Source organism: Heloderma suspectum, chromosome 6 (genome assembly GCF_057233095.1).
Source record: "Heloderma suspectum isolate Gila_16-S chromosome 6, 16-S_ref, whole genome shotgun sequence".
Taxonomy (NCBI): domain Eukaryota; kingdom Metazoa; phylum Chordata; class Lepidosauria; order Squamata; family Helodermatidae; genus Heloderma; species Heloderma suspectum.
In genome coordinates, this window is record NC_139463.1 from 89,029,411 (window position 1) to 89,055,497 (window position 26,087).

Here is a 26,087-nt window from a genome sequence, read left to right on the forward strand (position 1 = left end):
CACCGACAATCAGGCACGGGGGGTGTGCACTGAAGAAGTGGGCACCAACGCTGCGGCCAAGCAGTTAAGAGGGGGGGTGCGCTGCAGAGGCAAGTACCGCCACACAGGAAATGCGGGCAGGACCGCCCGCCAGGCGCAAGAGGTGAGGGTGCCGCAGAGGCAAGACCAGCTGGCCGAGCGGTGAGCCGATGTGGCGCGTGGCGCATGCGCTGCCGAAGTGAGCTGGTGGTTTTCAAGAACCCACAGAATCACACAAGTGGAGGGGGTCGCGGACTGGCATCCATGCGGCAGAATTGGCAGGATGCACTGAACTCAGGACCCCAGATGGACACTTGCAACATCACTTGCTATTGGCCAGCGAGGAAAAGAGTCAGATCATGGATTTCTTTTCCTCAGCAGCCTGGCCTGGATGTCCTGCAGCAAAATTGCCCCATGGCTCCCATCTATGTCCTGAGCTGACTATTGTGTGCAGTTCTGCCCTCTCAGTGCATATGGACCATGTGATACCCTTCCAGCAGTCCAGATCCCTGGGAGCTGTTCAGCACTCAGTTTCACCTGGAGGATATCTGAGGCTCCTAGCTTCATATGTAATCTATGCTGTTGACCTTTTGGCTGCACCTCCCCCAGATTTCTTTTCTGACCCGCTCATTATTGATCACTGGCCAACCTGCTGTAGGAAGAACCTAGCTTAACTTGGCAGCCTATCAACACTGAGCACCCAGTGCAGTGGAAAATGTGATACTCCAAAATGCTAAGGACGTCAGAGAACTTACACAAGGCAGTGGAAAACATTATTTGTGTATCCAAGAAACACTAAAGTGAATTTAAATCATACACCAGGGAAATTTGAATCACACACTCAAAACTCAATAAATCAGATGAAGTCAAGCATTTAAAAAATCAGTGATGCAGCTTGATGCAGAGAACATGGTCTGTGTGTTTTGGTGGGTGCTTGAGTCAAATGAAATATACAACATGCAAGGCATCTACAGATCAATCTCATCATTGAGAGAGACAACTCTTGGACATGATTACTGACGAACTGAACAATATTCACTAGGTTGTGTTTTGTCTTTTTTGCCACCATCTGACGAATTACATCCAGATATTTGGTACAAGAGGGAGGTTCAGTTTTTTTTAACGTTACCATGAGAAAGCACTAGACTTCTATCAAAGCAACTTTGAAAACATCTGGAATGAGGATTTAGCCAGAGGTAGCATGTCTCACTCCCCCTGTAGCCGGTGGGATAAAGGTGTAGCAGGTGTGTAGTCACCATCCATGTCCTTCCGCAGACAATTATGAGGGAGCAACCCAGAGTGTTCTCAGTAGAACTTAATGATTAGTAAGACTGGAATGTGATTCCATGTTTATCAATACTACAGGACATGTTTCGTTGAGAAGTAGGGGCACTAGTTTTTCCTTCATATGCAACACAGACTAATGATTCCTACATTTTTGAAAAAGAAGATTGATTCTCACATTCTTCCACTGTTTTTCTCCTTCATTTTGCTCTTCTTATTTGCTCTTTGATGTTTAGGTCAGGTCTCAATAGTATAATGTAGCACTTGGGGAAAAAGATGCAAGCCAGTAAGCCAGCACTGGAAGTTAGGATAGAGAAGATCTCCACAGCCACTAAATATTCTCCATTGGTACTCAGATAGGCTGGAACAAAGGAGAGCCAAACGCTGCAAAAGACCAACATGCTGAAAGTGATGAACTTGGCCTCATTGAAACTTTCTGGCAACTTTCTAGCCAGAAAAGCTACTGTGAAGCTGACAATGGCCAGAAAGCCCATGTAGCCCAGGACAGTGTAGAACATGGTGACTGAACCTTCACTGCACTCTGCTACAATTTTTCCATTCAGTGAATGCATGTCCTTATCTGGGAATGGAGGAGAAGTGCTTAGCCAACTCACACAAAGTCCTGTTTGAATACAGGAGCAGGACATGACTATCAAATTTGCCGCCCTATTCCCTACCCATTTCCTCATTCTAGATCCTGGTTTGGTAGCCATGAATGCCAGAACCACAGTGATGGTTTTTGCCAAAAGAGCAGAAAGAGCAACTGCAAAGATGATGCCAAAAGCTGTTTGCCGAAGAAGGCAGGTCATCCTCTTTGGCTGTCTGATGAACAGCAAGGAGCAAAGGAAGCAAAGGAGGAGGGAGATGAGGAGGATGTAAGTGAGGCTCCGGTTGTTGGCTTTGACTATGGGAGTGTCCTGGTGCTTCACAAAGTTTCCAAGTACAAAACCTGTGATCACAGCAAAACCAACAGCAGAAAAAGACAATGAAATCCCCAAAGGTTCCTCATAGGAGAGATAGCTTATAACCTGGGAATGCATTGATTCTGCTCTACGTTTGAATAGTGATCTCCTGAACATTCAGTGCAGGAATCCATATCTGAAAAGGAAAAAGTAGTGTGTGGTTTTATATGAGAGAAAGGCAGCTGATGCAATCTAGAAAGGTCGTAGAGGCCTGCTTAAAGCAAAAGTGTAGCATGGTTAGGGATGTCAGAGGATTCCGCCACGGATCTCAGTGAGGCCGAATGCACTAGCATTCACTCCCGAAATCTGGGAGGAACAAAGCCCCCGCTCCCCCCAATCCATGAAAGGCACATGAAATGGAGCACTTACCTGCTTCCGTCTGCGCTGACTTGCGACTGGTGGCCGCCCTGCGGCCGCCATTCACTTCATCATAGCCATGATAGGCTACGTAAGTAATTACATAGCCTATCATGGCAAGCCAAAAAAAAACACCAGCATACGCAAATGGCGGCAACTACAGTGGCCGCCATTTGCGTTCCCTATTTTTAGCTGTTTTAGCCTACATAAATATTTATGTAAGCTATTATGGCGAAACAAATAAGGAACTCAAATCACGCCCACTATGCTATTTGCGTTCCCCTTTTTTTCACGATTAATAGCCTACGTAAATATTTACGTAGGCTAAAACAGTTAAAAATAGGGAACGCAAATGGCGGCCGCCGTAGCTGCTGCCATTGGCGTATGCTATTTTTTTGGCTTGCCGTGATAGGCTACGTAAATATTTACATAGCCTATCACATCTGGCTTAAAAACAACAACAAAAAAAGCGTGTATGCAAATGGCAGCGGCTATGGTCCCCGCCATTTGCGTTCGCTATTTTTCGCTGTTCTAGCCTATGTAAATATTTACATAGGCTAGAACGGTGAAAAATAGCGAACGCAAATGGCAGCCGCCTAGCCGCCTCCATTTGCGTATGCTGCACCCAGCCGCAGCCAGCCAGGAGACCAGCTGTCTCCCCTGCCACCGCCACCGCCCCCGCCGCCCCTGCACCTGCTGCCTCCACCCCCACCAACCCCGTCCCCGCAGTCCCCACTGCCGAATCTGCCACCACCACACCCGCCGCCGCCGAATCCGCCGGCGCGCTGTTGGAGCTGCCGCCGCCGCCGCATCCGCCCCAGGTGAGTGCCGTCCCGGGGGATTCCGCAGGGGGGCAGGGGGCAGGAGGCCGTTCCACCACGGATTTCTGAGGGCCGAATGCCAGTACATTCGGCCTCACTGGAATCCGTGGTGGAATTCTCCGCCATCCCTTGGTTATAGTGGTGAAATGTGTGTGTGTGTGTGTGCCTCACCTAAACTAAAGGGGCACTCCCATGCCTCTTTAATTCCTTTTGTGGTTCTATTGTTACCTCCTACCTATGTATGCTGAACATGACAGGTGATGTAAAGTATTTATAAACAAACCAACAAACCAACCAACCATTTTTGCTCCATCTTGCATGCTTTTTCCGGTCTCACCTGCTTGAAAGTCCTAGGCCACACAATGCTTTTATCATGGACTGTTAACTGTTTTCTGGGAGGAGCTCGTGGATTGAACATTCCCACTTTAACTCTCACAAAAGATTGATTTGGGAAAATGATCCAGTTTGTAACATCAAATCCTGTGACAGCATCTCCATTTTCATCAAACTGTATTGTCTCTCCTGCACTGTTGTTGAATGAGATGCCCCTGAGAAAGGGATGAAGCTAAATTCAAAGAGGAAAAGATACGAACAGACAGCAAACTATTTGCACAATTACATTGACAAGAACCTAGCCTAGATACGTTGAGATTATTTTGGATATGTCTCACTCATGCTTCCTAAATGTTTTACCCCAGTGTAGGGATGGACGGATGCCCCCCTATTCAGGTCCTCCAGATGCCCACTGAGCCGCTGCCCAGACCCACTCACAACCTGTCTGCTGAGCTGCCCGCACCTTTCCGAGCTGTCTGCAAGCACCCGTCATTCCCACCGCGGCCATTTGCAAACAAAATGGTGACTCGCGAACTTCCACGTTGTTAATATTGCACAAATGGCAGAAGTAGAGGCCCTATCTAGGCAACATTACAGGGCTAAATGGCCCATTTACATCTCTAATACTTTTGCAAGATAGGGACCATGGCATCGACTGGTGCTTGTGGACAGCTCAGGATAGGTGAGGCGGCTCAGCAAGGGGAGTGCAAGCTTGGGCAGGGGCTCAGCAGGCTCAGTGGGCATGGTCTGGGGGCAGGAGTGAGGTGGAGGAATCTGGGACTGAGCTGGGCACCCACTCCAGCCCTACGGTTCAGTCAATCAGTGTGTATGTTCAAGGCACCAGGATATTAGTCCTAGGGTTTTTCCAATGCCACCTCATGTGAGACCACCACAGCCAGCTTGTTCAGGGAGGCCCTTGGGCAGATGCTGGGAAGTCCCTCACAGCAACTACACTCTGCCAGCTGGGCAGCTGCACCATCCCCACCTCAACATTCTGTTGCTCGACAGATGCAAAACCTTTCCCTTGAGAAAAGTTTTCTGCCCCAGTTCCTAAACAGGTATTTGTGGCAGGCTGTTTTGGTTAAAGGGGGATTGAGGTATGTCCTTCACTCCATTCTGTCTTAATGTCACCCTCCAGAAAAACAGGTTACTGATCAGCGATCCATCCAAATGGAGATGGAGACAATGAGCAACATGACAGCTGTTAACCCTCACCTTAACGCTAATAACTCATATACCATGACTTTAAGAAAGGCTACATGGAGAAGCTGGAAAGAGCTACATGATTAACTTGTGTGGCTTTTAATGTACAGAGGGCAGAATACAGCTGGAACAGCTAGCCGCTTAACTTCTCCACAGCTACCTCCCTAACCAAACAAAAATGAGATGTTTTGTTTGTTTTTTCTCAACTAGATATTTTAACAGGCTCATATGATTTTGGAGGCAAATAGCATTATGCATCACATAAACATAGGAAATGGTTAGGAAGGTGGGGCAAATATTACACAGAAAACTGTTAGCAGGGGTCACATCATGACCATGAAACCCCCATGCACAGGTGGAGCTCTTTATTCCCCATTCTCTTCAAAGTTGTGGAAAACTCTAGGCTGGGCCCCCAAGAGCCCAGCTAACTCTCAGTCTAACTGTCCTGTATGATGGCTTGCTGGCTGCTGGAGAATTCCTCTCCTTTGCGAGTTACAGGCAGCCAGCCAAAGGAGTCTGTGTTCAGCTTGGTGGTTCACAAGTTGTGCAGGCCTGTTCTACACACATGTCCACTGCATGTGCAATGTTTTCCCTGATATTGAAGCTTTCACTGATCTCCATTGGATGTCCACTGTGCAAATGCACTGGAGCATATAAAAAATAACAGCTCCATTTCTAAGCAAATTCAGGTATGTGTCATACATATGTCAACCTGATGGGACATTAAACGGCATAAAGCTACTCTCTTTCTACAACAGATTATTGGAAGTTCTTGAAATTTCTTGACACTTGGAATTCTACATTAGGCCTACCTGGACATAAAGGAAGTCATCTGAGGCCCTTCTCCAGCTTCCCCTGCCAAATAAGGCAAGGTGCATGTCTGCCAAAAAAGAGGGGGGACCTTTCAGTGGTGGCACCCTGTCTGTGGAACACCCTTCCCAGACAGGCTCAGTCAGTGCCTATCTTATGGTCCTTTGAGCACCAGGTGAAGAACTTTAAAAAAAAAAAAAAAATCCCAGGCATTTTAAGAAGTGTTTTAGTGCTTTTAGATCGCTGCATTTTCTTGCTGCTGGTTTTACTTTGGTTATGTGTACTGGAGTGTTTCTTTTTAGGATTTGTGAAAAAAATGTTTTTATTATATATCTAGAAAACAATAAGAAGGCAGAAAAACAGCAACTAAAGCCAACGTAACAATGAAAATCCCCTGAAAACAGTCCCCTAACAACTGGGGCACATTGGTTTGCTACCAGAAACATGGTGACACAATTAATATTCTGCTACTACTGCTACTTGTGCTGCATAATCTTTGTTTAGCTGTTATAATGTCCAGATGCTCAGAGCAGAAGTAGGAATATATTGTTGTAAATCCAGTTGTGATGTATGTTGAATAAAACTCCTCCATATGGCATGAAATGCTAGCGATTCTGTCTTTCCTTGAATCAAAAGTAAATCCTGAGGTTTCCCCCCCTGGTATTGCCAAATTGTCTGTTGTCCATCTCCCCCCCCCCCCCCGTGTAATTGTCTGGCGAGTGGCAGTTAACAAGAATGATAGCAAGTATTTCATTAGATCCTTCATATAACGATAATAATAAAAAATGTTCTTGGTCATTTGAAATTGTTTCTCTGGTAATAGTCATTATTTCTCTATGCGATACCATCCATGCAGAACTTTCAAGGAGGTTTCTTGGATGGAGGCTGACACTGATCTAAATGGTCTGTTGTCCCATAATTTGGTCCAATGAGCATCTTCTAGTTCCCTTCTTTAATCACCTCCCACACTTGCTTCAAGCCAGCCATGGAACCCATCTAGCCATCCATTAAAACAGTGTAAAATAGAGATACAATTCCCTAACCCCCTTCTGTTCCATTAACATTGCTTATTCTAGTCTTGTTAAGGTTCTAAGAGCATATGTCTGTATGTGAGGATCTTTGAGGAAGTGATATAGCTGTAGTTCGTGTAGCCATCCTATGCCTAAGTCAACTCAGAGTTGTTCTATTGATTTTGGTTTATCCTGGGAATAAAAGTCCCTGAACCAAACATATCCCTTCTTTTCCTATTCGGGAATCCTAGTAATGACAGTTGTATCCAGTTTACCTGGGTGAGAGGAGACCAAACCAGGAACAAGATAGCTTGCCCCTTTTTCCAGATCATGAAAATAGTTTTAGTCTTTGGTTTTTAATATTGTTTCTCTCCTTCATTTGTATGGATTGAAAAGGCAAAGTCCATAAGGGGCCCTTGTTCAGCATTTCTTCTTCCAGACATACCCAGCTTTTGTTTGCCTTCATAATGATAAAGTGGAGATGCCACAACTGGAAAGCATACAAGGTCTGCGAGTCCCTAACCTCCTCCTCCTGGGTTTTTGTAATATATTGTTAATGCCAGGTGAGGTCCTTTGGCTTGAAAACAAATGAATTAAGCTGAGATTGCCAAGATTTTGAAGTCTTTGGCTAGAGGAGGATGGGGAAGACCTCAAATAATATTTTTTTAAAAAGGAATCAAGGATAATTGAGTTGCAGCAATTCAGCCTAAAACTGACAGGTTCACTTTGTGCCATTTCTTTAGGTCCCTGGTCATAATTCCCAAAGCATGGCTACTAAAATGTCGATGATTGTGGTGCACATCGTATGACATGATAGTGGCTTTTTCATAACTAACTTTTTAACTTGCCACTTGCCTACAATTTTTTAATTCTTCCTCCAGATTCTTCCTTTCAATTAGAGACTGATTGGAATGGATCCCCCAGCATGATTATCATGTCATCTGCACACACGTTTCTCACATGTTCTTCACTCCACCCCCTGTATCCAGCAATACCAGTGTGATGATGTATGATATTAGCCAATGTTTCCAGGGAAAGGGTGAAGAGCAGGGGTGACAGGGCACAGCCCTGTTTCATGCCCCATTCCAAATAGGTAGGTGGAGGGTGCACATCATTAGTACGCATGGTTGCTTTGTTAGCAGCATAGGGTTTGGAAATTGCAGTCACAGTTTTGGTTCCTAGCTGATAATCATTCAAGACTCTTACCAAATACCAAGACAGTCAAGGCCTTGAATATGTTGATCGAAATTAATGACAGTGGGTGGCCTGTTTTGGTCGCATCATAGTTAACATTTAACCCCGTTGTATTAGATCTAATATATGCCTTTCATGAATAAATCCAGTCTGATCTACATGAATTAAGTTGCCTACCACCTTATTTAATCACGAAGCTAAAATCAATTATATATTTCTTATCCTGTTTAAGTAATGTAATTGGACAATAGGATTTCACCCTTGTATTGTGTTTTCCAGGTTTGGGTATTATTGTTATCTAGATGCTTTCCGGGTATCTGGGTGAACATCTCCCTGGCAGATCTTAGGAAAAAGCTGTGCAAGCCTAGGAAGCAATAAATCCTTATGTTTTTATTTTTTTTATTCACAAAAAGAACTTCCAAATCTCTCAGGACCAGAATCTCTATTATATTTCAAATGTCTGATGGCTTGCTCAACCTCCTCTAGTGATATGTCTCTGTTCAACAGTTTTGGTTGGCTTTTGTTAAGTGGAGCAATGCCACACTTCTTCCAATACTTATTTATAAGGTCCACACTTGGGGAGGTTGTATGATATAGCTGCACAGAGAAATCTGCAAAGAGGGAGTTGATTTGCATATGATCAACTGTTAAGGTGCCATTATTTCTACTTACTGAATATATTTTAGATTTCATTTCTGTCATTTTTAGGGATGTACGAACGTCACTTACCTTTCCGCGGATTATGTTGATGGTGGGGGGTGGCAAGAGTGCTGGACTGGGAGCCGGGAGATCCGGGTTCTAGTCCCCACTCGGCCATGGAAGCTCACTGGGTGACTTTGGGCCAGTCACAGACTCTCAGCCCAACCCACCTCACAGGGTTGTTGTTGTGAGGATAAAATGGAGGAGGAGGAGGAGGATTATGTACACCACCTTGAGTTCCTTGGAGGAAAAAAAGGCGGGATATAAATAAATAAATAAATCCTCGATGGGGGGAGGAGATCCGTTCCTCCCCCCCGGAATCCTCCGCGGCCAGCTGTGCTCTGCGGCAGCTCTGTGGAGCATCCGGCCAGGCCCAGCCAGGCCAGAGCCATCTGCAGCCAGATTTCCCACCACAGAGGGCTCTGGGGACCCCCCCCAAAAAAAAAACTGCATACACAAATGGCAGCGGCTATGGCCGCCGCCATTTGTGTTCCTTGTTTTTACCGTCTTAATCTACGTAAATAGTTACATAGACTATGACGGCAAAAATAAAGGGGAGCGCAAATAGCGTAGCGGGCGCTATTTGCGTCCCTTTTTGTTTCACCATTTTAGCCTACGTAAATATTTATGTAGACTAAGATGGCCAAAAATAAGGAATGCAAATGGCGGAATTCTCTGACATCTCTAGTCATTTTAAGCACTCTAGCCAGTATTTTTGAATGCTTGTTACCAAAGCAGTAGTATTTTTGTCAACCGTAAGTCAATCATATTCCTAAGAGAATTGTGGAACTGAAAGGTCCATAGCATTGTCATATAGAGTATATGTGTCTTGATTCTGTTAACAATTAACATATAAAAGGGATATGCTTTTGATAAAAAATACCTGCCAGGCCAGCACATTCCAGGGCTCCAGCGTTCTTCCAGACCTCCGTACTTTGTGTTTGGATGTTGATGTATACATGGAATGTAGAGCATGTGCCACAGCAAGGGCTGCATTGTACACATTGTAGCTGTGACCAGTCATACCCATTTCAAAGAAAGTTCCAGGAAGGCTCTCCAGTTTCTCCTCTCCACTGCAGTCTTTCTGGAATGCTTCACTCTCAAAGGTTCTTTTCAATGAACAGTTGAAGGTCTTCTCCCAGAATACCGTGATAAAGCCATCTTCTTTTGCCCAGGAAGGATTAACACTCTGAAGAAATTGCCTGAATCCCAGTGGTTCCTTTGAGTGAACTGCAAAGGATAGCATGCCATGGAGGGATTGTATATCATGACCTCTTAGATTGGTGCTTGATGTGAAATCCCAGTATGTCGTCATAATCCACACCTTACTCATAGGTGAATCCAGCACTGCTCTCTGAAGAAGTGAGCTTATTTTAATTATAGATGGATGAGAAGAATCATCAAGAAATACATTGGCCTTTCTTTCGATGAAAACTGAATTATCTTCCAATTCACCATGAAACGACGCTGCCTTTTCTCTTCGTTTTTTGAAGGCTTGGAATTTTTCTATAAAGGCAACACAGATACCTTCCTGTGAAAGCATTGGCAGTAATTTCTGCAAACGCCGTTCTCCATGGATACTATCAGTAGTAAAGAGCCCAATCCATGTCCACTTGAAATGCACAAGTAACTGCACAATCCCTCTGTACTGATGTGCATCGTTTGGGACCATCTGGTATAAATACCAGAATAGAGATTTGTCACCCCATGCTGCAGAAAAAGGACCAGTAGTGAGCTGAAATAGAACATAGATGTATTTTATGAATGGACAAGTAACTGGACAATCCCCATATACTGACGAAGCCCATCTAGTATTAAGAATGGAAGCCATGGGTGGGAAATGTTTCTGTTCTTGTTTTAATCTTTTTTTTTGTACGATTTCTAGCATAGCTGCACCTTCCATTCCTTATTAGCATTATTGATCTAATATAACTTTCACTTAATGACATTTAGAGACATTTAGTAATGCTCCAAGTCATGCTCAGTTTCCCAACATATGAGTACCATCATTATATCATAGAAGTTGAAGGCAGTGTGCATTCTTAACAGTTCAGGGGTTGTGCTATTGAGTTATGTGTTTTAGGGCTTGTTCTGATTAGATTGGGGGGCTGTGGTGCAGGTAGGGTTGGATTTGGCATCTAAGTGCCAGCCCCCCTCCCAAATGACCCTTCAGAGAGCAGCAGGTGATGGGGACACTGGGAAGCAGACCCTGCATCAACACCTGGGCAGGTATCGGCATGCCTGTGCCAACCACTTTGAATGCTACTTGTACAGCATCCTTTCTTCTTATTTTATAACATTTTGGAGTTTAGGGCCAACTGACAGGGCAGGTGCTCATGTTACTAATTGTTCATTGAAGAATATTATTCCTTTTTTTACGAGAAAGTGGAGTGTATTCCCAAGCAAATGTGTCTAGCAGCAGGGTAGCAGAAGCAAAGTCCAGTTTTACCCCTGCTATGATAGTGCAATAATTTCAGTGAGTTTAACATGGAAAACTGCACAGGCTCAGAATATTTGTTTTTATCAGGGCTGGTAAATAGGGTTTTGTGTTAGTTTTCTTTGCTGTGATTCAGGCATGATCTTCAAAGATTTGAAAATTCAAAGAAGCTTCAAATCCTCGACTTTTCGAATCTTGGAAGATCATGCCTAAATTGGAGAAAAAAAATTGCAGAGAAGCCACGATTCTTCAAAGATAATGCCTTAATTAAAAAAACAAAATCCAAAGTGGGGAATAGGAGGGGGTAAAACTTGGTCTCATTTGAAGGGATAGAATAACCCCCTGCTCAATGCAGGAAGCCTGATTCCTAGGTGGTTGCCCATCCCACTACTAACCAGCGCTGACCCTACTTAGCTTCCGATATCAGACAAGCATGCGCACAAGCATCCCTTTGCTTGTTGCTGAGGAAAAATTGAGTGCTGAGGAAGCTATGAGATCTGTAGCCGGAAGATGACATGGGGCCATCAAGAGCTGTGATTGGACAGGAGGGAAATGCAAACATCACTGTATATGGACAGGCAGGGGAGGGGACTATGACTGGATATGGTAGGGAAGGTGGAAAACAAGAGCACATTAAGGGGAAATACTGGGATATGAGGGTATTGAAAGTGGGAGCATAGAAGCAGGAAATTCCGGTTCCAATTGGAGGTGAGTACTGTGTAGTGAGAAAGACAGGTGGTGAAAACTCATTGGAAGCAGAAAAACCTGTAGGTGTAGATTGGCTCATAATAAGTCAGCCTTCCCCAACATGTTGTGATCCACATATTTTGGACTACAACTCCCAGCATTCCTAAATGATTGGCCATGCTTGCCAAGGCTGATGAATTATGAAGTCCAAAGCATCTGGAGTTGGCCAAGCAAAAGTTTGTTATCCCATTACTTTCACCAGGTCCAATGGGTTATCCAACCTATACTGCTTTTAAAAAAAGGAAAGGAAAGGAAAAGAAGAAATCATATGAAAGTTATTTCACAGTTTTTACTAAAGTTCCTAATTAGACCTCAGCATTAGGGAATACTCCCTCAGGTATAATATCTTTAATTTCTGCCACCAAAATAAACCCACCATAGTTCAAAGAAAGTCAGTAACTTGGTTCCTATGCCTTAGGGATAGGGCTGAAAGCACCACTAGAGAAAATGAAAACAACAAAAAAAAGATCTTTATTGAGGGAAATAATTTACAAAATATTAGGTTGAGAATGTTTAATGTAGGGATGTATGAATCCCTTATCTGGCTCTGCAGCGGGGGATCCGCAGTGGGGGGGAGGTGCTCCGTCCCTCCTCCTGGAATCCTCCCTGGATGGCTCTGCTCCGTGGCGGCTCTGCAGAGCCCCTGGCCAGGGCCATCCACAGCTGGAGATCTGGCCACAGCCGGGCTGCTGCAGCTGCAAATGGCAGCCATCGTAGCAGCTGCCATTTGCATCCTGCCAGGCTGCCATGATAGGCTACATAAGTATTTACGTAGCCTATCATGGCAAAGAGCAGGGACGCAAACAGCGGCTGCTACGCCGTTTGTGCCGCTGCTCTTTCCGTGATAGCCTACGTAAGTATTTACATAGCCTATCATGGTAAAGGCAGCCATGCAAATGGCATAGTGGCTGCTGTTTGCGGGGCTGCCTTTATGTGCCTTGCTGCCATTTGTGTCCCTGCTCTTTGCCATGATAGGCTACGTTAATACGTAGCCTATCATGGCAGCCTGGCAGGATGCAAATGGTGGCTGCTACAATGGCCACCATTTGTGGCCGCAGCAGCTGGCTGAGAGACCAGCCTCTGCCGCTCATGCTGGAGCCGCTGCTGGAGCTGCCGCTGCTAGAGCATCCACCCCAGGTAACCTTCATCCCAGGGGGATTCCGTGGGATGGCGGGGGGTGGGAGGCCATTCCCCCATGGGTTTTGGGGAAATAAACTGCATAAACTATGGATGGCGGAGAATTCCGCCAGGGATTTCAGTGAGGACGAATGCACTGTCATTCAGGCCCCCGAAACACATGGCGGAACAGCCTGCCACCCCCCACTCCCCCGCGGATCCCCCCCAGGATGAGACTTACCTGGGGCGGATGTTCCAGATGGCAGCAGCTCCAATGGCAGCTTCGATGGTGGCGGCGGGTGGTCTTCCGACCGGCCGCCGCCATTTGCAGTTGGGTCTTTTTTTTTTTTTTTACCCAGACGCGATAGGCTATGTAAAGATTTATGTAGCCTATCACGTCTGGGTAAAAAAATAAAAAATAAAACGGCATACACAAATGGTGCTGGTTACATCGGCCGTCATTTGCATTCCTTAGTTTTTGTCTTTTTAGTCTACGTATATATTTATTATGGGGAAAATTAAGGGGAACGCAAATAGCTTAGTGGGCGCTTATATTTATGTAGGCTAAAATGGCAAATCAGAAAGGAAAGGAAATAGCGCCCACTACGATATTTGCGTTCCCCTTTATTTTCGCCATAATAGTCTATGTAAATATTTACGTAGACTAAAACAGTGAAAAATAAGGAATGCAAATGGCAGCCGCCATAGCCGTCGCCATTTGCGTACGCATATTTTCTTTTACTTTGCCGTGATAGGCTACATAAATATTTATGTAGCCTATCATGGTTAAATACAGGGATGCAAATGGCGGCGGCTATGGCAGCTGCCATTTGCATCCCTGCTGCCCAGCGGCCAGATGTCCAGCTGTGGGTGGAGCCAGCTGGTGGCTCTGCGGAATCCCCGCAGAGCGAAGCCAGTCGGGCAGGACTCCAGGGTGAGGGACGGAGCGCCTCCCCCCCCACACTGCGAAGCAGATCTGCAAAACGGTAAGTGACTTTCATACATCCCTAGTTTAAACTATGACCTATGTGGCATCAAATGGTGTAGTGGACGCCATTTATGTCCACAGTCAATCTGCCCAACCAGCGATATGTCAGTGGCAGCCGTTGCTCTGGAGCTGGTGCTCCAGAGCTGGCTGGCAGGCAGGATCTGGCTGGTGAGGATTCCTCTAGGAGGCAGAGGTAAGTCTTCCGATCCTCCATGGACTCTGGGGGGCTGGATTCTTTTGAACTGGGGTCCGTGGAGGATTTCTCCCCCATCCCTACGTTGGATATTCTAGGTGCTGGTGCTGAGGGAACTGCAAGCAGTACTTTGCCTTCTGAATCCTGCATATATGGGGAAGAGCGGAACTGCCAGAGTCAAATGTTTTCCAAACTGTGCCTGCCATGGCTCTTTCTCCAGCTAAGGAGACCTGCAGGCAAATGCCAGCTACAGAGTCGGTCTCTCTCTCTCTTTCTCTCTTCTCCATTAACTCAGTGGGTTGCAGTGCACAAACATCAGCTAAACCAGCCTCTCTCCCACTCTGTGGGGTGCTGGGGTAAAATGCCTACTACTGCCAAACACTCAGCTTCTGCCTAACTGTCTCTTCTCTCTGGGGCACAGTGGTCAAAAACCAGAGGAAAGTGGCAGCTATGGAATTCATATTGGTGAAATGTCAAATGTCCACACTTGATTTCTTTGCCTCGGGTTCTCTCTCTTCTTTGGGACCAAATACCAATTAAACAGTTGCTAATTTTGCCCTGCAGAAATAGTGACTGCCTATCTTGTCCGCCTGCAGCTCTAAAGCTTTGCATAAAGGCTTCAAAAGACCTGTTATTTCTGACATTTTGGAATGAAGATACCAACTCATGTCTACAAACCTACCTGTGGAGTCTTGTAATTCTCCAAGATTGTGGCAATGTCAAGAGAGATGAGAGGGTACATTCCCCCAATCATGGCTATCAAATTGTTCTGCATATCTCACTTGTAGTTGGGGAAGAATCTATGTGGTGAAGAAAGCAGACCAAGGGTACCCATATTAGTTATCTGTGGGTTGTAGTAGCTCTCATAGATGTGAAACCCAATTGCGACATTAGGTAAGACTGTGGAATTTTCATTGATCTCCTTTACAGCGAACACCAAGGCTAAGATATGCTGGTAGTTCTTTGGCATCATACTGCAATAAAAGACATATATCATGTAATAAAACAATAAGAATAGCTGAAGAATCTTAAACAATTTCTTACTGCCATGATGATCTCTGATGGGCCACTGGTTGCTCTCCTGAATTATATGTAGAAGCAGAAGTTGTCTTTTGCCTGGCTTAATGGTTTGCCCTCTAAACTCTTCGATGGAAGGTATTACAAAACACAGGAAAAGGAGAGACGTTGCCCTTGCAACGATGTTGGAGTGGAATCTGTAATAAATGTTTTGTTCAATTGCTGTTACTATCAGGGGGTCAGATATGCCCTGATTAGGGGTGTATGAATTACTTACCCTGTTCCATCTGGGGCATCCATGTGGGGGGAGGGGAGGCAATCCATCCCTCCCCCCCTGGAATCCTCCCCAGCTGGCTCCGCTCCACAGCAAGGCTGTGAAGCTGCCGGCCAGGGCTGGCTGAAGCCGGATTTCGGGCTGCTGCCGGGCTGCTGCCGGGCTGCTGCGGCCGCAAATGGTGGCCATCATAGCAGTCGCCATTTGCATCCTTGCATTAGGCCATGATAGGCTACATAAGTATTTACGTAGCCTATCACGGCAAAAGACAGGGATGCAAATGGCAGCTGCTACACCATTTGCATCCCTGCCAACCCGTGATAGGCCACGTAAGTATCTACATAGCCTATCATGGCAAAAGGCAGTGAAGGAAAAGGCTGCTATGGCATTTGCATCCCTGCCTTTTGCCATAATAGGCTACATAAATACTTATGTAGCCTATTACGGCAAAGAGTAGCGGCACAAATGGCGTAGTGGCCACCATTTGCATCCTTGCCTTTTGCTGTGGTAGGCTACATAGATACTTACATAGCCTATCATGACTTGGCAGAGACTCAAATGGAGGCCGGTGTAGCGGGTGCCATTTGCGGCCACAGCCTGGCAGCAGCTGGAAGATGACCCGGGGCTGCCACCGCTGCCGGGGCCACTGCTGAAATCGCCACCGCCAGGTAGGCTCCATCCCGGGGGGATTCATCTGTGTGGCGGGGGGCATTGCCATGGAGTCCGTGGCAGAATTCTCCAGCATCCCTAGCCCTGATACTTCCAATTACTCAATCTTTTCCTGGTTGGTCTTTAGTAAGTCTTATGTAAATCATACTCGAAGGAGCCAACAGATGAATTACCAAGCAAGTTTATAAAATTTTGAACATTGCTATTTTAACTAGATCCTCTATGGCACTGTGACTTAATTTTATGATGTGGAACAACATATTTCATTGTTATGCATTTTGTATCTTTTGCTGGTGGTCAGTTGACTGTAAATAAAGGATTCCTTCCTTCCTTCCTTCCTTCCTTCCTTCCTTCCTTCCTTCCTTCCGTATACAACATTGCATGGCATTATTTCAGCTCTGCTGCTCCTGGAATTCTTCCTGCAATAACACAGTCCCTGTCATAACCTCCCCTAAACATGGTCAAAACTGATTAATTAAACCACTTGCACCATAGACAATATGTATGAAACAACGGAAAAAGAAAAAAAACAAAAACTTGAGTTGACATCCACTTTTGATTTCCAGTTCTTGGGAGGTCATCATCTTGATAAATGATTCCTTTTAAGTTTTCTTGGAATGACGCTCCCCTCCTAGATAACCTCAAAACATGGATTCGGTGACCTATCATGTGATTGTTGTTGTTGTTGTTGTTGTGCTGTGCTGTGCTGTATTTTATGATGACAAACACATCAAATTTAAAACTAGTTGACAGAAGGTAATACATTTAATCTCCTCCTTCTTTACTTTACAATAGAGATGTGCAAAACAGCAAAACATGAGCTTGCCGAAATTATTCAAATTCCATCTCAAAGCTCCTTCTGACCTAAGTTCATATCAAATTGTGAACTTTTTTTTTCTTCTAGCATGAAAATGTACAGACTTCTACAGATTGTTTCTGAGCATGTGTTTGCTCCAGAAAATGCAAACTGGGTAAATAAATCCTGGTTTAAAAAAAGAACTGAAAGAAATTTCTCATACACCCCTGCTTTGCAAAGAAAAGCTAACATTGGTTGCTCTTCTCAATTATGTGTAGCAGCAGTATTCTACACTGCATGAGTTATTTGAGATCTCCAATCCTCCTTGAATGCTGCCTGTAACAATATAGTCCCTAGTATAATCCCCCTAGGAAAGTCACTGCTGATTTTGTTGGCCCCTTGCACCATAGACAATCCCTGTGAAATAAGAGGGTGGGGGAAACCTGACATCCCCCTGAGCTGTAAAGAATCTGGGAGGTCAACATCTTTTAAACAGCTGCCTTTATGTTGTCTTGGCATGTATTTTCTGCCCCAGGTAAGCTGGAAAGATAATGGGCTTTTCTTATCATAGGTTTTTGAGATCCACAGAGTGCTTGGATGTGGTTTGCACAACACTGGGACAAAGAAGATAGACAGACAGACAGACAGACATGGAAATGACATCAGCAGCTTTGCTCTCATATCTGATAATTTCAGTTAAGGTAGAGAGAGAAACAAAAAAAACCCAGTGTACAAAAAGATGTTAGTAAGGTGTATTAGGTTATAATCATGTACTATGCTAATATTATTTTATATTAATTTGGATCTGTAGCTTGAATAACAAGGAATACATCACATTCTCAGATTTTAACTGAATTAGACACTCTCATGAAACAAAGGAACATATTTTAGGTGTTTGTTACAAATAGACAATGAAATAGATTGATGGTTGAGTTCTTCTACAGAGCCTGTGCTCTGTTGGTCAGTTTCTCATAGAGTACAGATGGGAAACCTCTGTCTCTCCAGATGGTCCAGCCTTCACCTCCCACCAGCCCTAGCCAGCATAGCCAATGGAGAGAGGTGATGGGAGTTGTAGATCAAATCATCTGGAGGGCCACAAGTTGCCTCTCCCAAAGCTGGCAAGGAAGTCCTCTGGGGATGCTTTTTAATGCAGACCAGTCGGTCGGATGCAATCTCAGTGTTGGATTTGGTTGAAATGAATGAGTTCTGACATTGCTATAGGAGGTTCTGTATGACAGGTAGGACTGTAATGCACATTGTCACCACACTCTGCATTTCCTTCTATCAAGGAGTACATAACCAAAGCCATGTGGAAATGGTAGATATTTGTGCCAGCTGCGTTAATGCCATCTACATAACAGTTAGCATTTCTGAGGCAATTTAGAGTGTTTGCATCTTTCCATATACATTGTCCAAGGAATCCTTAAAACAATCCTGTTATATAAAGTAGATCTGGACACCAACTTAAAAGCCTTTAAAACAGGATTTAACTATTTTAGAGAGCAATTCTATTCCCCCTAGGTAGCATCAAGGGGAGAGGGGACAAGATTGTTTGGTTTCTTGGAGCTGAGGGCAGAAAAAGGTGTTCAGCCTCAGAGCCTAGAAACTGTGCTCCCCTTCCAACCTCATAGCCAGTGTGGTTCTGGCTACATCCCAGCACTCCGAAAGGGGGCACAGAGATGGGGGAAAGGAGCAGTCCCGGCGGTGGGGAGGAGAGGAGACATGGGAAGCTGTGTTACGCAGCTTCCTGTGCTCACCCTGGCCTCCTTCCCTCTTGCTCAGAAGCGCCACTGCTTAACGGGAGAAATCGCCCATCTAGTGAAAATGTAGGGCAGCCTGAGCACAGAGACAAGAATCACCTCTGTTCTCCAGCCTCCCTGCATTGGATATTCAGCAGCCTCCAACTGGATTACACTCTTTTTGAGTGTAAGACCGGCAACGGATACTAGTCATGAAGGTGTTGCCAGGTGTCCTCCCTCTAGGTGCATGTACAAACTTGTGCATGTTCTAAAAGACAAACATTCATCAAAAGGACCTTTCTTTGACATGGGCAATAGAGTATCTTTGGCAAAGTGGGCGAGGGGAAACTCAGATCAATCCAAATGCACATAAGCTTCTGAAAACCATGGCATATCTACTTAGGTAAAACAAGTATTAAAACATACACATAACTTTTAGGGAAATACTGTGGTAGCACAACTGCAATTTAGACACCAGAAAGATGAACTATTTCAGCCTTCAATGAAAACTTGGATTGTGGGGAGATGAGCTGAATTCTCATGGAGATGGGCAGCGGGCTCCAGACATTGAACTAGGCCATGGAATGTGTGGACTGTTCAGCTGGCAGGAGGAAGCGTTTTGGGGGTGAGATGGAAGGGATGAAGTAAGCAGTATTGCATAAAATGCTCTTGAAGGAAAATGAATAGGTCACGGGTAAGCGTAGGGAGTGAGGAGAGAGAAAGAGTTAGAGGAGTATTTATCAGAATGAAATATGGTACATTCGGGCCCGTTCCTTATGCACAGTCACTGCAAGTAGAAGAAGGGGGAGAAGGGGTCTATCGAGCATACAGAGATAATTCACTCTACTTCCCCAGTGCTTTCTGTGCTTGCCTTCTGTTCCTTTGTGAATGGGTCAGCTTCAGACCTGTTCAGTGCGAATGATGATTGCCTGTTCAGGTAGAATTCAACAGCCATTTGAAAAAGATCATGAGGAGAGAAGCAGAAGTCCCAGCAAGCATCTTTTCTAAAGGTCAGCCAAGGGGGGATACACCAAAAATGCTGGAGCTCCAACCAAGTTAGTTTGAAAATACATCCAATTAGTGCTCACAGACAGCCCACAAAGAGGGATGGAGGTAAGATGTAAATACGTTTAAGTGGGGAAATTGCGAAAGAAAACCAACACAGTCACATTTGACTTGAAAAGTGGAAACTTGTCTACAATGAGGGACCTGCTAAAAAGTTGAACAGGGGAGTCAAAATGTTTCGTCCTTTCAAAATCAATATAAATATAATAAATGAAACATGCGGTTCCTCAAAACCACAATAATACAAGCTCATCTAGAATATGTTCCACAGGAGAGGAAATGAAACAAAAAGTAAAAAAGGTCAATGCCATATTTAAATAGCAATGTCAAGGAGGCTCTTAAAAGTAGGGGGGGAGGATTGCATCACAAAATGGAAGTCTTGCCCAAATGAGGAGAAGAAAATGGAGCCCAAAATTGTGCAACAAAGTTGCAACCTGAGAACAGGAGATGCAAAGAAGCATTTGAAGAAGCATATCATTAACAACCTCAAGGCCAACAATAAAGAATGTTTTAGATATATCACAAGCAGGAAACCAGCTATGGAGGTAACTGCACCATTAGATGTCCATTCAGTTCCAGGAGTACTAAAGGAAGATAAGGAGAATGCAGAGAATCTATCTGAGTTCTTTTCATCTGTCTTCACTGCAGAACATGTAGGACAGATACCGGTGCCTGTACTGATGTTTCAGGACGGGAGTGTGAGGATCTGAGTCCAATTGTGGTGACAGAAGATGAAGCTCTCCATCTTACTGAAGAATGGAAAGTTAATAAATTGCTGAGGTCAGATGATATCCATCCCAGAGTTCTTCAAGAACCCAAATGTGAACTTGCTGATCTTCTAAAAGAAGGGGGCATTTCCCTCATCTTTTTTAATAGTAGGCCCTTGCAGATAATAAGAGGAGTGGGAGGACCTGAGCAAAACTGGCTGGAACGAGCATGCCTGTGAATTCATGTTTAGCCAGGCAAGAAGCCCACACCTCATAGTCTTAAACCCCCAAGGATAACAGTGATGCAAAGGTGAAATGGGCAGTCCTAGTAATGCAAAAATTAAAAAATAAAAACGCACGTTTTGGAAGGAAGGCTTCCATAAGATCAAGGATTCATGGAAAGTATTGGCAATACTGAGAACATACACAAACTTTAGCTATGAAATGAGCAGAGTAGACTTTAATGCCAAAACACAGGAGAATAATCAGATGTATCAGATACGAATTTGTTACCAAGCCAGAATAAGGAAAAAGAGAACCTCTGGTTCTGGAAAATAAATGGAAGAGCACAACATGGCATTTGCATTTTTTTTTTTTAAGATGAAAGGAAGTATTTAAAATGAAGGCACACTGGAATTCATAGAGTGAGGGAGACATGAAAACATGCTCACTAAAATTATATAACCTTCTTGAAAAGAATAACTATTGTATCTAAGACTGCAGTGCTATAACCATATGCCTGGGAGTCAGCCCTATTGATTTCACAGGGCCTACTTCTGGGTAGACATGAACCACGTTGCACAGCACATAATGGAAGTCCCCAAACCAACCAAGTAAAGAAGAGCAAATTGATACAATCTGGAAGACTATGGTTAAGTGTAAAATTAGTCAGCAAGTACAGCAAGCAAGGAACCCTAACTTTAAAATAGATATTACAGCACCACATATTCCATTTATTTCCTGTCTAGAAGCCCTACACACCTTAGATCAACTTCCAACCAATTAAAATTGCCTATATTTTTATGACTAATGCACACACATAGTAACACACACATGCACACAGAAACAGACATTCATACACACACACACACACACACACACAGAATTTAGCATTTGTTTTCATCCTTTCATTATATATTCACATCGTATTTATGCTGTTTTTCCCAGCTCTTCCACAAGTATTCAGTGAAAAGTACTTTTTGGTTGCCTTTATTTTTTTTAATTGTCTTCCAAAATAAAATAAAATGACATGTTAGAATTATGCAATGGAATGAAATTGAGTGAATCCTTAGCAATGAGCAAACTAAATCAAAGAAAACACAAAGTGGCTTTTATACCACTTTTCTTATTGAAATCTAGTTGAAGGTTCTTGAGCATTCTGTGGGTTAATAAGATGTTCCTGGTTATTATGGTATAAGCAAGAAAACAGAAGGAGGTGAGCAACCAAAGTAGATCACAAAGAAGGGAAAAGGGTTCTCAGGAAGCATCCGTACATTAACTGTGGGAAGCCAGTAGGTGACGCCAGTAGGTTGACACAGGAGGCAATTATTTGCTGCAGACCTTTTTCTGCAGACCTTGTTTCTTTACTACTGAAGACAGCCTCAACATAAGAAAAAAGTCCAAGATGCATGGGGCTTCCTATTACAAATGTATTTCTGCAATCTGAGAACCCATTTCTGTTCTTTGTGGTCTATTATGGTAGAAGCAAAACAAAACTATAGGGGTAGAGGAGAAGTCCTTACGTGAGTTCCTTCATGGACTTTGAAGATGGCTTTTCCTTTAAAGATGTAGGAGGATACAGGAAAGAGAACGTAGAAGCAATCTGTCCGATGACAAGGTCTCCCCATTGATAAAACTCATGCCTACTGCTAATGTGGTCATTCACTCTGTATTTACAGGAAGGAGTCTTCATGCTGTGGTGAACAGAACCTGTCTTGCACACAAAATGAGGTAATAGCACAAGCAACCACAGCAACAACAACACCATTTGGAGGTCCAAAGTTCCCATTTAGAGACACATACCCCTATTTTCTCAAGAATATGTGATGTCTCAGATCTGCCTGTTTATAAAGGGGCTTGAATGAGAGCTGACCATATGTATTTTATTTATTATTTATTTGTGATATTCATATACCACTAAGTATAATAAGATACATAAGGGGTTTTCACATAAAGGTATATATTAATTAAAACTCTACTGAAAAACCGTTAAGTTGACATAAGGGGGATATCTACACCGATTCCCCAATTTTACAATTTCTGAATGTTGAATATTTTTTCTTACTACTTCACGCACAGATGAAACCCCTTGAAATATCTGACCCTTTCCTGTACTGGTGCATAAAGCAATATCAAGAGAAGGAGGAATCCTTTGGGGATAAGAAGGAACTGGTAGGTGCAGATATCTCAAGCTACTATTCATCTTTTATCTCTGTAGAAATCCCAGTAAATCCAGCAGTGCAGACATCCCTGAAAATAATCAGCCTTCTCTGTGACAGAGCTTCTGGCCCTTTGGTCCAGCTCTGAGTATTATCGTTGGCTTTTATAACAATGCTGTTGCTAATTTTTCTTGAGGCCTCTAGACGACATCCCTTGGGGCTTAGTGAGTGGGAGGGTTAATCATACTGATAATTAGAGGGAAGAAAATTTGCTTCCCATGTGCTGCCATTATTGTGGCACTGAAAACAGCCGAACAACTGAAGCAGGATCAGGTGGTATGTGGCCTTGACTTTTCACCCTTCCTTTGCCCAGAGAAAAGGTAATCTCAGATGACTTCCTCCTCCGTTTAGGTAGATGTGAAGAAGACCTAGAAAAGTGCTATATCCTGCAACCTATGGATTTAATTTAGTGTATCCACAGTTTGAATCACGGACTCACATTTGCGGAGTTGCAGATGTATAGAAAGACATTCTCCATCTTTTGAAACAGTTATCGGTAGGGATCACCAGACTCACCGGAGTCTGCCCTGTGACCCGCCCACCGGATCCCCACATACTGCCCGCCTGTGCTTGTGCTGGGACACGTTCCAGCTGGTGTTTCGCAGGAGTGCTGCGAGCGCCTCCGCAGCTGCCCCCGTTGGCAACCGTGTCCCTCTCCCACTGCTCTTGCCACCGCTGCGGCTGAGAGCCAGACATGGGAAAGAGGCAGGGGCTGCTGCTCTTGGCGGGTCTGCGATGTGCCAAGTTGCGCAAGAGGAGGGGGTCACAGACTGGTGTCCGCGGGGCAGAACTGGAGGGAACCCACCAGGCTCAATCTGGTCAGCTCTGCTCCGTGGCAATTCCGCAGAGCCACCGGCCGGCTCCGGAGTGCCAGCAATACAGCCGCCATTGCTGTGCTGTATTGCTGGCTGAGACTGATCCGGGCACAAATGGCATCCACTATGCCATTTGTAGCCATAAAACCCTTAGATTAAGCTAAATGCAGCTGTAAATGGCTGCACTTACCTTAAACTAAGGGCTTTACAGCCGCAAATGGCGTCTGCTACGCCATTTGCGTCTGTGGTTTTTCACGCCATAGGCTAGCCTATAGGGGGTTGGGCATAACAATCTGAAGGCATTGGAGGTTTGGCAGAACAATTTTTTTACATACTTACTGGCAGTACCCTGAGGGAACCCAGCTCCCTTCCTCAGGACAGAGACAGGCATGGTATCGGTAAGAGCTAAGGCTCAGAAGGCAGCCTTTCCTTAGTATAAGAGGGTCCTGGACATGCCAGAAGATTGCCTCCCCAAGCTTTGCTTAAGAGAATAAATGAAGAAGGGTGGCTGGGCTAAGTCATGCCAAGAGTTGCTAACCTCCAAAAACTGTCTACCAGATATTTTTACTATACTGGGAGACAAAAACAAATCGAGGGATTGGATTTATGGAAGAGATAATAGGCAGGATCTAGATCTAATTACATTTTCAAACTTTTCTCCGTGGTATTATTTGTTTAACATGGATCACGAAAGAGCTCAGTACTTGCAAACTCTTACTTTTGCTTCTTTCAGAACCTCATTTATGGAACTATGCTTCCAGACCATGCCCACAGCATTCTTGGATGGAAGATATAGGCACGTTCAAGAAACCTACGGTTCTATATCTGTAGTATGGGAGAGATAGAGGATATCTCACAGGATATTTGCTGTCCTGTCATTTATATCAAAATCCCACAGAGAGATTCCTGGGATAGATTTTGGCATCCCTTCAGGGTAGAAGTATCTATGTGAAGATTCACATAGGTTACTGTCAGACTGCGATTCTTATGTTACACACAGAACTGCTCTGTTTGCTCAGGCTGCAAAGCATACTCATGCAGGTGAGTCCACTTCCAGTCAGATACCCCATCTTTCCCTTCTGTTCAGATACCCCTCTGACACTCAGCCAGTTTGGACTGTTTGTCAGTGGTGTGGGTCACCCAAGACATGATGTGGACTCTGTTAGTGTACTGCCCACCCTGCTGCCTAACAGTCTTCATGTCTGAGCTGACTGAGGTGGTCTCAACTGTAGTGCTGAAGATCTCAAGGATTGTGGACTTTAATATTTGTTCTGAGGCTACTTTGTCAGGAGTGGCTCAGGATTTCATGGCTGACATGTCATCCACGAGCCTGTCTCAGATAAGTTCTTACCAAACCTATTTGGCAGGGCACCTTTTGGACCTGCTTTTCTGTGCTGGATTGGGAGAAAATGATGTTTGTTTGTGGAAGCCAATAGAGGCATGGACAGGACATTATCTGATCACCCTTCAGGCTACCTGTAACCTCTGCAGAGTTGTAGGGGCATGTTTGACCCTGGAGGACCATCAAACATGTAGATTGCCTGAGGAACTATGGACAGAGGTCCGTAACATTGTTCTGTTGTTGTTGTTGTTCAGTCGTTCAGTCGTGTCCGACTCTTCGTGACCCCATGGACCATAGCATGCCAGGCCTTCCTGTCCTGCACTCTCTCCCGGAGCATGCTCAAGTCCATATTAATTGCATCAGTGATGCTATCCAGCCATCTCATCCTCTGCCATCCCCTTCTCCTTTTGTCCTCAGTCTTTTCCAGCATCAGGGTCTTTTCCAGAGAGTTTTCTCTTTGCATTAGGTGGCCAAAATATTTGAGCTTCAGCTTCAGGATCTGTCCTTCCAATGAGCACTCAGGGTCGATTTCCTTTAGGATTGAATGATTTGACCTCCTTGCAGTGCAGGAGACTCATAGGAGTCTTCTCCAGCACCACAGTTCAATAGAATCAATTCTTCGTAGGGGTGGACAAAAGTCCCTTACCTGTCGTCGAAGGACGTTCGCAGTGGGGGGGAGGCGCTTCGCTGCTCCCCCCGTGAAGTTCAGGCCGTGGGGGAAGACTTCCCGCCTCGCCCCGGCCGAAATTCAGGCTGGCAGGGAGGCTTCCCGCCTTGCCCAAGCCGAAATTCAGGCCGGGGAGGAGGCTTCCCGCCTCGCCCGGCCGCGAACGCGAAAGTTTTTTTTAAAAAAAAAACGCCCCCTGATAGGCTACGTGACGATTCACGTAGCCTATCACGGCTAGATCTGCAAAGTCAGCCGTGATAGGCTACGCCAATCATCACGTAGCCTATCACGGGTGACTTTAAAAAAAATAAAATAAGCGCATACGCTAATGGCGGCCCCCATAGGGAGCCGCCATTCGCGTTCCTTATTTGGTCGCTGTAGTCTAC

General features: G+C 44.7%; 1 pseudogene; it reads right to left on the reverse strand.

Moving 5' to 3' along the window:
- Positions 1-1,502: 1,502 nt before the first annotated feature.
- On the reverse strand, positions 1,503-24,892 carry LOC146341761 (vomeronasal type-2 receptor 26-like; annotated as a pseudogene).
- Between the last annotated feature and the right edge of the window lie 1,195 nt (positions 24,893-26,087).